Source organism: Hetaerina americana, unplaced genomic scaffold, assembly GCF_022747635.1.
Source record: "Hetaerina americana unplaced genomic scaffold, ioHetAmer1.1.p SCAF_6, whole genome shotgun sequence".
Classification (NCBI taxonomy): Eukaryota; Metazoa; Arthropoda; class Insecta; order Odonata; family Calopterygidae; genus Hetaerina; species Hetaerina americana.
The window spans coordinates 35,522,258-35,539,008 of record NW_027287205.1 but is presented as its reverse complement, the minus strand read 5'-3'; the positions used below and the strand labels follow the sequence as shown (position 1 = coordinate 35,539,008).

At 37.8% G+C, this 16,751-nt stretch overlaps 1 non-coding gene across 1 annotated transcript; it reads left to right on the top strand.

Annotated features, from left to right (window-relative positions):
• The first annotated feature begins 1,999 nt into the window (after positions 1–1,999).
• TRNAR-UCU (transfer RNA arginine (anticodon UCU)) lies at positions 2,000–2,072 on the top strand. The gene has a single exon. It is a non-coding gene; the product is annotated as a tRNA-Arg (tRNA).
• The last annotated feature ends 14,679 nt before the right edge of the window (positions 2,073–16,751 follow it).

Here is a 16,751-nt window from a genome sequence, read left to right as displayed (position 1 = left end):
AAAGAATCAGAAAATATCAGAATAAAAATATTTAAATAGTGGCATTGCATGGCTCTAAGGCCTTGGACTTAGGTGCCCAACTCTCTATCCTTTTCTTGAGATCATGAGAATAATTGATGATGGAAGGTAATATTAACACACCTGCTTCTTGTATTAAATGCACCACTGATATTGTCTCACCAGAGATATCAGGTTACTCATTCTCTTTACTAGCCAGTGCATTGTTATGACAATGTGCAATATCTTCTAAATTCTCGAATGGAATACAGAGATGTAGAAATGTATGCAAAATTGAAGACGTGCGTATTGTAGTATTGGGATTCGGGTGATGTCTTGATGAAAATGCTGAGAAATGTAGGCGCGTTCAATTTGTTCATTCACAACATACCCTAAATAGCAGACAACCATATAGAAGTAATGATGAGTAATATTAAGCAGAATAGTGCTATCTCACATATTTTTACCATAAAACGCTTGCAACAGTATGAAAATATAATATTCGAACTAACTTCAGTAAGTAGCTAGTTTTAAGTGTTGTCTAGATCTGGTTCACTCTCCTCAATTATTCAAGGGTTTCAACGAAAATATAATTCATCGCTTTGGAAATCAGTGTCACGTCTCATCAGTTACAAAAATGTTTGTGGAGAGTTCATTTTGGCTAAATTGGCTTGAGGTTTGAGTGATATTTAAAACGAACAACATTTGCTTACATTTATTCCAAATCTATCATTGAACAATTTTTTTCTGCATTTGTGATAATTTAAATGCTCATATGAAGACTCTAAAAACCAATATTCCTGCACCAAAATCCCGAAAGGCCTAAGTTTATAGCCTGGGGGCCACAAATTTAAGAAAACTTCTAATGTGTAAACAAATTCCTGTAATATCCTCGACCTCTCATTTACGCAGTATTTTAACATTCTCTGTTGACTTCTGAGTTGGGAGTGAGATTTCATCCTCCATTAATTATATAATCGTCACACTGAAAGGGAAATGAGCCCTTAACTTAAAGTAAGATTGGAAATCAATTAATTCCTTTCTCAATGCAATTTTAAGCCATGGCGTGCGAAGAATTGAAGTTATGCTTTCCTCACTCCATGGTCAAAGCCAAGTGTCAAGTACGGATTAGCTGTATAAAAGCAAGTCTTTTTCCGTGAGTTATGTTATTAAATAAAGTAAATGTCACGTTTTAAGATCAAATCCTGGCATGCCTAACTAAAATTTAATTTATATTTGATATTTTACGTTGATAAATATTAATTTGTGCCCAATGACTTAAACCTTTGGGAACGGTAGGCCAAATTTCATAATATGTTGTTCATGTTATGTTATTAAATAAAGTAAATGTCACGTTTTAAGATCAAATCCTGGCATGCCTAACTAAAATTTAATTTATATTTGATATTTTACGTTGATAAATATTAATTTGTGCCCAATGACTTAAACCTTTGGGAACGGTAGGCCAAATTTCATAATATGTAAAAAATATATATGATCGTTTTATACCAGTTATCTCTCAGCAGTAGTTTTATTAATTATATTAATTTAGTAGTTATCTTTCAGTAATGCGCAATGCAGTATTGGGTTTATCCCAGTTAAGTTTTTTTAATGCGGAACGTAGGTTTGGTTGTGTCTGATTTTTGTATGCCTATACGCATATTTTGAGAGAAAAGAACGAGTTCCTGGAACTGTTGAAGTGTTAAAAGAAATACCCAGAAATACCCAGAAAGATTTTAACGTGGTTTTTATTACCAAATGTAAGCATCAGCTTATCGAATATTTTGCCTCATATAAAAACGCAAGGAAAGCACTTTTTGCATTATATATTTCGCATTATATTTAAATATAAATGAGTACTACTTTCTCGTGAAATAAATTCACTCTGCAAAGTTGTTGCTAGCCATCATTGCATTTAGGTGCAAACAGCAAAGTCATGAGACCCAAAATCAGCCATCTTCCATCATATTTGATCTGACATTTAAAAAACTAGCAGGTAGCTGTCCCTGTGGCGCAGAGGATAGCGCGTTGGACTTCTAATCCAAAGGTCGTGGGTTCGAACCCCACCAGGGATGTTTTGTTTTAAACTTAATCATTTTAAAATATTGGGCTAATGTGGCAGAAGCCACTTTGATCTGTTAACACAGATATCTCGACACGTTTGCATGTTAAGGTACCCCGATACGCTGGTATTCTTCTCGGCATTTGCAATAAAGATAAAAGATGAGAAAATTTATATTTTTGCTGGGGAAATTTGCTGTTCGTTTATTGCATCGGCGAAAGAGAAACTTAAATTACAAGTCCGTGCCGATAAACCTCAGCTCAAGTCGGTAAATGTGGATTTATAATCAATCACTTAATAAACCGTTTAATTAAAAAGCATCCCGAGGAAAATAAATGAGTCTGAATAACATCGCCATTAAAATACCACATAAAATAACATCACAAGCGTCAGATAAATCGGGAAAAAACAATGGAAATTGCCGCGTCTAAGAAAATGAAAGTAAATTCTGATATTATTTTCTTGTGCTTTCATTAAATTATTTTAATCTGCATTTAAGGTATTTTTCCCTACTTGAAAAAAAAAGCTAAAATTATTATTTATTCTAGAGAAATTCCTCTTGCGAATAACATTACTTCTCCCCCTGTTAAACATTGATCTACGGCTTTCCTGAAACAAATTTTTTTCTCTTTCAATATTTCATTTATTGGCTTTAGAAGTATTGATCGCATGAACTCTAATGAACACGCAGACTGGTATACTCTTGAAATTACCACAGATGTGGGACGCTTGTGAAAAAAACTGTATGAAGCGAGGAAGAGAAAGAATGTGATTTTGATGCACGTGTAGCCTATGAGTGCATGGCTATAAATCATGTAAGTATGAAAGACAATATTTTTTTATCATGTTGAAAAAATATATGAAATTCGCAGCAGACAGGTTCCGATGAGTATAGTAATTGTTTTTGAAATAAATGTGTATACTGTCTTTAAAATTCATTTGCATGAGGCCGTTTTTAGATCAAGAAAAGTTACATTAGCATTCCGAGAAAAGTTAAAGAAAGGAACAGGGGAGAATGCTTTAATGATCCTGTTGCAGAAGCGACTAAATCACATCTAATTAGGCCTTTAATGAAAGTAATATATAGACTTGTCGTGTACAATAAAAGTGCTTTTTTGTAGCCCAAACAACCCAGAAATGGAACGACACCGAATTAGGCCTTTATGATAGTAATATATAGATTTAGAACTGTCGTGTAAAAAAAAGTGCTTTTTTTCAGCCCAAACAACCCCGAATTGGAACGAAGTGTAGGATGTGCGTATTTTATTCAAACGAAAGGCAATGGCTAATGTATATTCCTTAACTCTATTCCAGTAGACAGACATAGGTACCAAGACGTGTGTACCAGACACTTATTGTGCATGGACAGTTAATTTATGATTAAGTTTTTACGGCAATGATTCTCCACAGTAACTATTGAAATTATTGACAGCTCGGAGCGATAACAGACCCGTGAAGACATTGAGAATGTGGCTGCAAGAGCGAGTGACATATATGCACCAGAAAAATTATTATTAATGAGTGGCGGAAAATTCTGTAAACAATATAAACAACCTTCAGAATTCTTTTTAAAAATGAGATTGGTCAAACACTTCATTTAATAATTTCAAAATAAAAAACTTAAATTTCGAAGGCTTGCCGATAAACCTCAGCTCAAATCGGTAAATGTTGATTTACAATCAATCACTTAATATACCATATGGTTAACGTCATAATGATCCGTCAGACTGTGAATCCAATCAAAGTCACGAAGTTTGGTTCGATCATTTAAGATAGATCTTGGCTCGTACGAACCCTGGCGTTTGAGATTTACAGTCGATTCCTGAGTTTTCTATGGAGCGTACCGGTACATTCACACGGCTTGGTTGGATGTATGGATGCTCGGCGCTACCCGGATTTTTAAATCCGGTCCTGCTATCAGCAGCCGACTTGGAACCCCCCGTTTGAGCTGGAGAATAATTATGATTTGCTTATTATTGTCAGTAAATTACCGATTAAGGTGGGTTTTGGATGGATGCAATCTACCCAACGGTTCAGGGACGATTCCCTTGCCCGTATTAGCAAAAAAAACAACCCGAAATGACTCATTACGCTACGCCCCTCTTCATTCCTGCATGTTTTCATCTTCTATTCAATCCATTCAATATCCTTACCCAATCTCTCCTTCCTTATTCGCCTAAAATTCTCTCCAATATTACAGTTTCATCATTATTGTGTGTTGGTGGAATTTATATTCAATATTTTATCTTCGTGAAGACGATGTCTTAGTGGGAAGTAAAATGAATATCCAGGATATATCCTTTGATATCTCCACTTAAAATCCAAAGATTGCGAATTTCTTTATGCTTTCGTGGGTGTGGTATTTCAGAGGCTAGAGCGCTGGGCCACTGACCGGAATGTCCAGGCTCCGTTTCCGAGGAAGCAAGCTTAACCCGAGCTGTGTAAAGTTTTGGGTACCAGAGTTCCCTGGTAACATAGGTGGCACAGGGAATGGAACGGTCCTCCCTACCCTGATATGTGACATTAACACGTCTTCGGGCTTCGTATGTGGTCATCAAACCACCCTTCGAGTTGATAGCTTTGGTAGATTGATAATTTATTTCTACAATCGGTTTTGCTCTTTATGATATCATGAGTCATTTTTCTTGTTTAAGTAGAACCAAGGCTTTATTATGTGAATACCTTCTGAGTCAAGAAGGTGGCGACTCGATGGGTTTTGAGAGGGCTGTGGGGGAACTGGGTTCTTCGGGGCCATTTGACTGGAGGCGGGCTGGTAGGGAGGAAACGGAAAGTGGAGGAAAATAAGCAGCGGTCAACAGAAAAATATGGTGGCATCTAAATTGGAGTAGTAGGATATGGGGTTAATAGAAATTGTGGACATTTCACTAAGCGTTTCTCATTTTACTAAGTTATCTTTGTTACAATATGCAGACTCAATTATGTGCCGCCCGAGACAGTTAACTCTATATTTCTTTTTTAAACTGTCAAAAAAAAGCAGGGGAGCTCATCGAAGGGAGGTACTATAAAATGCAGTAAAGGTAAGTGCAAAAAATTGAATTGTAATACTTTCGAGCCGTAAGGAGGATCATACTTCCCATCAGCCTGTACCCGATTTAACGATTACGGAAGTGACGATTGAAATTCAAATAGAGTGGCGTTAAAGTTATCCTTCTGGGATGAAAAATCGGTTGCCCGTGTTCTCCTTGGGCGCACGATGCTCTTTGTAATATTGGGCGAAAAGGAAGCCGTAGAATTTATCTGGAGTATGTGTCGCTCTCATACTATTCTCCATTCTACGATGTACAGCTAGCACCTTTCCTATCCCGTGAGTTATCCAATCCTCGCCTTTTCTTCTCCAGCGAATTCGTTCTGAATGCTCCCCAGTTCTACCTAGTCAGCCGCTGGTTGGGGTCAGTAAATTAGTTACATCTTCGTTCGCACCTTTAAAATGATCACTGTAATGGAAAAAATGAAAAAAAAACTTCCAAAGTTTTTCGAAGATTTTTTAATAGGCCGCACTGTAGTTATCATTATTTCTATTGAGCCTACCGAGACAACTTATTGGCAATGAACAATTAAATAAGAATCATAATTCATCTTTTTATTTTTTGCCGCAGGACCATGTGCTCCTTGAAATAATGAGAGTAAATTTACGCCTTAAATTTTAAGAAACTGCGGGAGACAACGCGTCATTAACTTTTTAATGGAGTCATCCGCTAAGAATACATTCAAATGCAACAATTTTAGTGTGAAAATCAAGAATTAATCAAAAATCCCTGCCAAGGGGAATGATTTGAACAATATAAAATTTTTGCATTTCTATATCTTTAAATTATTATTGCATTCCTGTATTTGAATGAGTGTATGGAAAATTTCAAATATTATCCTAGCGTCTTGCCGCTGCTGATTGAGAGTTAAAAAAACATTTTCTTAGTCTCTCATTGGAGCCACATGGATTTTCCATCTTCAAAATCGCGTGTCTTGTGGAATGCACTTGCTGTTGGTTTCTCCCGGCGGTAAACTTAAGAGTCAACTGATTTCCTTTTTATGGAGTGCAAACAATGAATCTAATAGTAAATAACATTATAATAAAAATTGGGAATCAAGAGTGTATTGAAACACTCCCGCTTGCGAGAAAGTGATATTGTATTGCAATAGCCGCATAGTACAATAGTCACTCGTTTTGTAAAGCAAATATTTTTTTATATCATAGCATGTTAAATGATAATATTGTTGATAGATAAATCATCTCATTCAACTATCTTAGTCTATAAAACGAGGAATAATGCTAAATTTTATCTCAAAAAGGGGCTAAGGATTTGAATGGAATAAAAATAACCTATGAGAAAATAATTTGGCGAGGTCACGATCGAAGAAAAAATTATGGAAAGAGGAGATTTATAAGTTCATATTTCCGAAAACTACATGAATTCGGATGTATAAAACGAATGTCCCTTTTCCCCACTAGCCTCTGAAAGGAGTTTTCAACCGATATCTTACGCATTAGGAAATATTGATTTTTTCAAGACATGTTGAAAAATAAATGCAATACACATATGATGATAAACAAAATGGTTTTGAGGTCTCTTTATCGTCGACATTGAAAATCAATGAACCCCATCTTCATACGGTAGGAGTATCTTTAAGATAAGATTATAGAGATCAACTGTAGGACTGGTAGAATTGAGTAATCATTTTCCCCACGAAATTTCAATGGTGAAAAATACTGTAAGCAATTGGACCACCGGGAAAAACTATTTTTTTTCATCCTAGGTAGGCTGGTATTTTGTCATTAATTTCATCTACCCATTTCTTTTTTTCCTTTTTTTAGCATTCCCCTCTTTTGTGATTAATATTCTACCGTTTAATGTAGATTTTGGAAGGGCAAATACTACACAGCGAAACTTTTTTTTCATCTCCTAACAAAGTACAACCTGATACTCAAAACTAAATTTTACCCTCCTTCGATTCCGCATACTGTCTTCTTCCCTTTATTCCATTGAAAATGTCTATCCTACTCCTCCCCATTCCTCGTTTGCCTAACATTCTCCCCTCTATCACAGTCTTCAATATCTCTTCGATAGTAAAAAATACCATCCATCTATCCTCGCTATTTTGGATTACCACCAGTAGTCCCCTCCCTCCCCCTCACATCATGCCTCGCACTTCCTCGCTTTTTTCCTTCCTGTCCATTTCATTTTTTTGCCCATCACACCTTAATGTCATTAGCATCCAATTTACGCTTATCATCTTGCTATTTACAACCATTCTTTCGCGCCAGACAAAACCAAGAGCCATATAATTGTTTTAACTGTTACATTCTTAATAATCTTACTCAACGACCCTGCCATTAAAATTTCCTTTTCCTGGTGAAACCTTCTTTGTCTAACGTGATTCATTTTATTATTAAAACCTTTATTCAGTTTCCTCCAGTTGTAGCAATCGTGATGAATCAAACTTTTAAAGCACTTCCAAAAAAAATAACTGGTTTACGGAGTAGCATTTTCTGCACATACTTTGGCTCTGGCGAAAACGATAAGCTCCTCTGTTACATTCCCTGAAGGAGATGACAAAATAACTAATAAAGAGGTTGGTAGAATGCATGACGTTGGAAAAAATCATCATGGAAGAGAAGTCGTGAGATAAAGAGGGTATCACAGGACAAAAAAGCGCGGTCAACTGTTAGCAGAGGTCTTATCTAAGTAACAGAACCACAATCATTGTCGTATATACACCTGAATTGAGTGTGCGTTGTGTAGAGCGGAGAGAAAGACTGATTTAATAGTTGCTTATGGACTTCAAGCTTGTCTATTTTAAGGGAGGGGGATGAGTTGGGCAAGGTGACGTTAAGATAGAAAAGGTTGAAGGTCGCAGGAAGTTGGTTCTCAGTTGGGGATAGTTGCTGCTTGAGGCTATGGGGTTTGTTAGAAACCCCGCCGACCCCATTCTCTATCACCCCAGCAATGTGCACACGGAGGCCATAATCTGTACTTGTTTAGCGCTCGCCTGAGATTGATAATTATTCTCACAAACAAAATTTACATTTACAAAATGGAGTCCTTAGTTCTTTAACTTCTCTTTAAATTTTCTAACTTTAATGTAAACGTGTTGCCCATGAGCTTTTCAAGTTTCTGTTACAATATGTAAAGGTTAACATGAAGCCATATGTGCAATCGAACGTTGAGACTCGTTGATATTTACTGCTAGGTACGATGGTAAAGAAGTTTCACAAATTGTCAATCAAAAAGTGATAACCTGTTTTCGCCCAAGGAATGAATATGTTTATAGAGTGGAGAATGCTGGGTAGCCTGGGTGCGGGGAGAAAAAGGTTAAGGCATGTGGAAAGGAATGATGTAGGATAAAAAATACGCGGAATTGAGGTAGGATTTATTTTGGTGTAGGTGTCACAGTAAGTCATATTAGGCAAGTCCAGTCGTTAACCAAGGTACTCATCTAAAACTGTACTTAATAGGTAGGTTAAATTTCACAGTAATTGTATTTTTTAACAGATGTTTTTACTAGCTAGCTAGCTCGTGTTTACTCGGAACATTGTCGAAGCCAATTTTAATGACAGTTATCTTTTTATTGGATGCAGCGCCTTAGTCGTAACATCTGTATCTTTTTAGGAGAGCATGAGTACCGTTACCTGACTATCGTACATGATGTGATTGTTCTAAGGGTATCATCATATATTCTACGATTTTACACATTTTTGGCATTTTCCAGCCTCGTTGGTGGTGGGATAACGTCCTCATCTGACGACCCAAGGGTCACGGGTTCAATTCCCGCCTGGGTGGGTTTTCTTCCTCCTAGGGCTTGGGCGTTTGTAATCGTCTCCATTGTTTTCACTGGTAATAGCCCGATGTAAAGGCCAAAAAGTACTGTTTTCGAACTCAGTTTAAATAAACTAACTACAGCTAACAATAAGCTAACAACAAATTCTCAAGCTGCAGATAAGATTACGTTAAGTTTTCTCCTGGGATGGGAACGAAACTGTCGTAACAAGGAGACAATGAACGAAACAAAGCACTGCGTCTGCCTGTTACAGTATGCTCTATCATTTATGACTGCGCAAATTCTGTTTTTCATTCACCGAGCAAAAATCAAACACGGGGACGGAATGTCTGTCGTCCTTCTGGATCATGATTAATGCATACAGAGAAATTAACATCCATCTGGTTAAGGATATAATTGGAAGGCGAATGATAATTGACGTGTTTATTTATTGTTACGTCGGCGCTTTATTCCTCCAAAATCCAATGATATTTGCATCCATGTTAAAGACAACAGGATAGCGGCCCAAACAGTGACATTTCATTTCAAAATCCCCCATTAAATTGTATTATTTTAAATCGTTCCCTCGATTCCGTGTCCAGGGAAAAAGGTATCAATTTTGCACGGCCGTGTCTACATTTTCCGGGGTAAATAAATTATCCCTCTCTTGTTAATGTCAAATGTGATGCTCTCCGCAATGATCTATGGTGTATTCGAAATCTTGATTAAATAATAAATCAGGAATACTATCATCTGTGACGAAGTTGCAAAGGCTACCTGAAAAAATGGAGACATATGTTTTTTTTTTATTTCCACTGGCGTCGAAAATTGTCGGAATAACAACCGTAATTAAGGTTTTATGTCATCCATTGGACGGTCAATTGTTGATCTTTTCATCTGGTGGACATTTGAAATGCGTCGTGTACCTGGACGAAAGATGTAAAAGGCTAAAATCACTGTAATCCCACGTAAAGGCAGCTAATCCCTTGTTCCCTCTATATATTATTCTTTCATGTTGGGAATATTTTGTTTCGATCTTGCAAAAAGGCACTCATGTTTCTCATTTTAAGTATATCTACGAAATTATAATGATGTAATTGATACGAGATACTTCCTTTTGCACATGTTTTGTTTGTGATCCTTTTTCGCATTTTTTCGATTTTTTCAAAATATTCTCCTTTTGTCCTCGTGACATGTTGCAGTCTTTCGAATACTGCATTGGAATCAATGAAACCAACCTCGAATCATAATTTCGTCACACGGCTAACATTTATCGTTGAGATGTTCACGGAAGAGTTTACATGTTCATGTTTAAAAGGGAATATGTGCAGGGATGTTCTCATAATAAAAGACGAACACAAGAGCGTTATTACAACCAAACTGTGGTGCTATAAATTAATTTTTTAACTGAGATACCAAGTAATAAAATATCGTATCTGGAAATGATTTGTAGGCTTTCCCCGAAAGTGTAATTTTAAAATGTTTCACGAAGAGACATTACAAATAAAATAAATAAAATATAATATTTTGCTTACAATCTTCTTATTTACATTAATTATGGCTTAGTTATGCTGATGAATCTTTGCGCATAATATTTGCGTATATATATAATTTGCGTTTGTGATTTTATTCAAATGATATTTTGTCTTTCAACCTAGTTTCTAGCTATTTTGGATGGTAACTGTGAATTAAAATTAAATCATATCAAATATTCCCATCAAACCTGCAGTACTAATGTGTAGTTGGCGTATGAGCTCCTAAAATAGATGCAGCGAAAGGCTTAAGTACATTTTTGGATCAGCATATTGGACGCCCGAATTAACGCTCTTAAAATGTGGTATTCACAAACCGTGCAGACGTACACTTGCAATTCTTTTTTTGCCATCCCCTATAACTCTAGTTTTTTTAAATTTGGACTAGTCAAAAAAAATCTCGGCATAGGTATATCTCATTTTTGCTATCCTCACATTCTTTAATTTTTATTTTGCTTAAATTATTTTACAAATGCAGACTTTATCGCTGCTTTTTTATTTATTTCTCTACCGCGGCTTTAGAAGAAATCCTTGATTATTCTCTGTTGTAGGATGTGAAAATTCCGAGTTTCTATTTTACATGTGTTTTGCACATTAGCTCCAAATATTTATAATGAATAGTTTCAATAGTTTGCCAAGACAGTGAGTGACAGTGATTGAATAAGTTAGGATTAGGCAACGGTGATAATCTAGCCCATTTCCTGGTTTTTAATGTAATGAGTTTGAAGTATCACACGTAATAATTTCCTAGTTCACTCTGAACAGGGCCTTTCGTGGCTTTAATGTGTGTAGTGCTGAGACCTCGTCTCAGCCCATAATTTCTAGCAGTAGTAGTAGTATTTAGGGGAGGCGACCGACAGCTGAGGTCATTTGCGCCATAGGGGATGGACAGGAAAGGATGAAGAGTGGAGAGAAACCCGGCGTCGGCATTAGCCTACTCTTAACGAAAGGCACCAAGGGGTGCGCAGGTTAACGTCCCATCCAACGGACGGCCTACTCACTCAAAGTGCCCTCCGCAAATTACCTCAAGTAGGGGTAAAGATACCACTGAAAAATATGCAACACCGCCGGGATTTAAACCCGGGCCCTCTGGGTGGGAAGCCAGTACGTTAGCCCCCGCACCATCTCGATACTCTAGTCAGTTAGATGTATTAGATACACGAATGCCTTGCATACAGGTGTATCTGCGAATTTGACATTGAGTTCTCCTTGTCCGTTTCAGTTTTTATTTTGCTACTTGTTTTTGCTTGAACAAATAATCAGCGAATAATCATCCTGCTAGGAAACCACCTTGCCTTTCTAGCTCTTTGGCTTTTTTCTCATCCCTCTCTTTTATGAGATTAACATATTGTTTTTTCACATCCTAAATCCCAGCATAATGTTCTCATTCATTCCCGCTATTTTTTAAGATATTGCTTCAATAATAGACTTCATCCATTCAAGTGGGAAGCTATAATTCGCTTTGCGTTTAATAAATACTACTGCTGATCATGGTGATAATACATATTTTATTAGGAGAAGAGATCGCTAAAAAAAAATTTTATGCTAATGTAAAGACAAGGTGTAATGAAGGTCATTCATTGGATTCTAATTTTGCAGCAGCGGCGATGTTTGCAAGATTACAGTTGGCCTACGCCTTCTTCCAATGTATCAAAAAGCCTTTCCACGAAGGCCCCTTCTCATACTTGGGATAAGAAAAGAAGTCACATGGGGCTAGTTATGGACCAGTCTTTGCCTGACGGAGTAGTTAAAGAACACAGTTCACGATGAGTTTTGTGAGATAATCACAATTTCGCGGAACCTTCCGCGTAATTACACGCCTCGTTTGATTTTTCTTCCGCTATAAACATCTGGGTGGCACCCAATAAAATGTTCAACATTTATTCTATTGCTTTAAACAGCTAAAATTTGACGATCTTCTCTCGCAATGAATGCAGCGGTGTTAATTTTACGCGCGTGATAGCATTGACTGAAGCTTCTGGGCGATCTTCCTTTGAAATTAATTCCATCCCTTTTTAAGCATTTGAAACCATGTTTTAGCAAAACTAAATTAACAAACAGTCTCATAACAAGTCTCCTGTCATACTGTATAGGTCAAGGTTGACAATTTATTCAAGCGGAAATGAAATTTTATTGCAGCGTCGCTTGTAACCTCAATCGTTCCTGTAGGTGAACAAAAACGACATCACAGCCTCTTTTATATCAGCAGATTTGACAACTTAGATAATATGAGGGGCTACACTGTGACACCATCGGATTCATGGTCACCATTATCCCTAGAAAAATTCACATTCGTTACAAAAACAATTCTAAACAAAGGAATCACCTCGTCGAATGATCCAAGCTACGAGGGTCATCCGGAAAGTAGTACCCGTTCGTGAAATAAAGACACAAAAGTAAATATTAACAAACATAAAAAATTTTATTTGAAAGAGGATACTTTAAACTACTTCTCAACATAATCTCCAAGCAAATTAAGGCATTTGTCATAACGTGTGACAAGTTTCTGTATTCCTGCTGCATAGTCCTTCGCCGCCAGCTCATTGAGATACGCGAGGGACCCATCTTGCACAAATTTTTGCATAATGCAGATGGTGTTTAACAATTTCATGAACAATTGTTCGAGAAACATTGGGAAAATGCTCACAGATGTCATCAATTGTGACGCGCCGATCGTTCCTCACGAATTCGTCAACTGAGCTCACCAGTTGGTCTGTAATGACAGACGGTCTCCCCGAACGCTCATCGTCGTGTGTGTTCCCCCTCCCCATGTTGAAGTTGCGACACCACCGCCGAACAGACGACTCGTCCATTACATTGTCTCCATACACCTCCTTTAATTGGCGATGAATATCACATGGGCGAACGTTTCTTGCATTGAGGAATTTAATCACTGCCCTCACTTCACAACTGGCGGCGTTCTCAATTTTTTTAAACATTGTAAACAATCACAGAAACAACACAGGCAATGCTAGCGTCACGCAACTTGGCTCAGAGAAGGCAGACAAGCCACTGAAGCTATCTGACCTCGTCCAGCGGCTACTCGCGTCGTCAGCACTTCATGCGGCACGAACGGGTACTACTTTCCGGATGACCCTCGTACAAACTCGAATACATTAATTTAGTTACTGAAGGCTGGTGGCCTCACACCCCGTATCATATGTCTTTTGGGTAGTGCGCTGGGTAAGGGGTGGATGTAGATAACGTTATTTCAAGTCCTCATTCTTTCTCTGATTTATTTTAGACATTTTATTGGTGTATCTCCTTAAGACAACTGCTCCTTTTGACACTGTAAATAAGATTTCAAGTTTCCCACTCTCCATTTGGGCGCAAATCAGTGAGCGTTTGGTGCCGGTAAATTCATTGCTTCGGCGTTTCCCCCAGATTCTTCGAAATTGTTCCGTCGGCAGTTCAAGCCTTCACTGCAAATTACCACCAACGCATAAATCTCAACCGCAGCTACTCCTCCCATATAATTACTTGAAATAATTGCTGCCTAACCTGAGAGATCCGCTCCCCGGCGGAATTTCCTCGAGGGAAATCAACTGGTACAAAGAATCAATGCTTCAATGGCTCCTTTGCTCAAAACAAATGAGACGAGTTTCCGCTGCGGTCGCTAAGGAAGCGTTTTGTTAGGATCGTCGCGGAATTCGTCGCTCAAATGAATGTTTTCGTAAATTCATTCGCACGAAATTTCCTTTTAAAATAATTAGTCATATAATTAACGATGTATAATTAAACACATGAAAAGTAAATTGTTTGTTCTTGTAAGGTTTTTTACGCAAGTTGAGTGTTTTATCAAATGTGTGAAATAAATAGAGAATTGTAACACGAGTGAATCTTTCATTTTTCATTTCTCACGAGTGGATAATTTTTTTTTACACACAGTAATAACTACACATAATAAAATTGAAACGTGTATGACGGTTAAATATCGGTTCATTCAGTTTTAATTAGGGTTTAATGGCGGTGAGGTAACGTCATTACCTGTGAAGTCAGGGGCACGGGTTCAATTCCCGCTAAAGTAGTATTTTTTTCTTATTAGGGCCTGGTTGCATGTAATTCTCAATTTTTATATCATTGTTTAAAGTCTGATATAAAGGGCTAAGTACTCTTTTCGGACGAATCTAATAAATTTATAAATAGTAAATTCACCACAGAGAATTTGTCTCAAATACAATAGTAGTGGGAAAAGAGTGACGCACACGTGTGTTTGAAAGGACAGGACAGAGAAATGATTAACATGGTATGGAAAATATGATAAAAATTCTCAACGCGTAGTTGATGAGAGTAGAAATTAAGGTGAATGTAAGGAAACTAACTACTCCTCAGTCTAATGTAACCAGTGGAGCGTACGGGTTTACTACAACTTTGACTGGAAGCGATTTTAATATAACAAAAATATGAAATGTATCCGAGCCCCCTTGAAGTAGGACATGCATACGAGCCGAGGTAATTCAAAACTTCAATCCCGATCCGCGCGAATAGTTTAGTCGTTCGTCTTGTCGAGTCGTCTGCTCATTTACGTGAGAGATGTACGTGATACATGTTGAATTATTTTCCAAATGTGGGCTACAAAAAGGGGATTATGGCTAAAAAAAGACAATCCATTTTCACATATAGTATACTTACAGAGATTTTGATCAAGACAGTCCAGGGCTTGCGAAACGATATGGGAATACATAGGACGAGGAAGAGAGAAAGAGATCATTGAAGCGCATACTCCTAAAACGCATTTGAACTTGCCTGTACTGTGTAGGCATGCGTACCTTTAGCAAATTTTCCTACGAAGGTAGGTAGGTGTCTCTCTACGCCCTTATTCCCGCTCGTGCGCAAGCGATAGGGACGAGGGAAAAAGGGAGATAGGTAGAGATCGTTGGAAATAAATATGCAAATAAGGTTGTCCCGGCGTGTGTATGTGTGTGCAGGTTTATTCGTGAGAGGGGCGAACCTTTTTAGCAGGGAAGGGTAGGAGAGGGTTGGGGGTGTAGTGGGTCAGGGACCGGATATGACACCCTGAGGACCGGGATCCTGGATATCGGGCTATGTATACAAGCATGTCCTCCCCGGACGCCACAACCCCCTCTCGTTCTCCTGTAATTCACTAAAACCTAACCCCACCCCAATTCGCACCCCCAAAAACCCTTGCCCATCCTCCCTTTCCTCCTCTTCCTTCCTTCCACCCTCAATTTACCCGTATTTCGCACCTCGACTCCCTACCTCCGGTGACGTAAAATGATAAATGCTTTGCCTAGCTTTACGAGGGTTATCTGAAAGGATACCTACCTAAGCATCAAGATGACAGCGTTATTCAACAAACGTTGGGCATGTATTTTTGTATGCGTTGAAAGGCACTCATCGAAATATTTCAGCCTTTTAGGGCTCTCAATTGTTGTTTGACAATGGTAGAAGTGGATAGTTGTGAGGGTTCTTGTGGAAAAGGGAAAAATTGAGTGTTATACTCTCATTAAATATTGGTTTATGAAAACCATTGCACCTACGCAAATTAAATACTATTTGGACGCTCCGCAAAGCATAATTTATGACAGTGAAATCATGAGCAGCTGAATATAAAGGTACTCTTACCAGCTTGGCTTGTAATGAGCGTTCGGGTTGGTCAAAAACTGCGATAACCACCGATAACATCCAAATAGTTCACCAAATGATGCTAGTGGCCGTCGAATTAAAGTTAGAGATATATCAAGGTAACCAGAATATCTAAAGACAGTGTTTGTTCGTTATTCATTGACTGAAGAATTGGATATGCAACGCTATCCGCGCGCTGGGTACCACATTTGCTCACTTTTGACCAGAAAGGTATTGAAATTAGCATTTCCAAGGCCCCGTTGGAGCTGTTTAAACAAACTGATTCAAATTTTTGCGTCAATTCTCAACTGTAGATGAAACTTGAATTCAACGCCACACTCCTGAGATAAAAGATCGATCAAAACAGTATACTGCAAAGGGTGAACCTCGTATTATCGTGGTTATTGCTCCTCAAAGAGTAATGCATCGATGGAGACCTTTAAGAAATCCTATTTCCGGAAGGGTTCACCCAGCAAGGGTGGACTTTCTCGCTAGAAAATTTATTATTAAATGAAATTTGAATAAAACATGACATCCTTCATTTCGATTTTAGTCGCGGTTTTAGGCATTGAACTTACTTAAAAATAATCGATACAAAGAGTTAATAGAAAATGAAACTTAGGAAATCCCTTTATGATATAATATTAGTACCTTCAAAATTGAAGAATATTTGTGATAAAAAAGAATTGGGATGATCAGTTTGGGTTTAGGAAGGGGAGAGGTACGCGTGATGCTATTTCAGTAATAAGATTATTAATCGAGAGAAATATAGAATAAAAGCAGGACGTATTTGCCCGTTT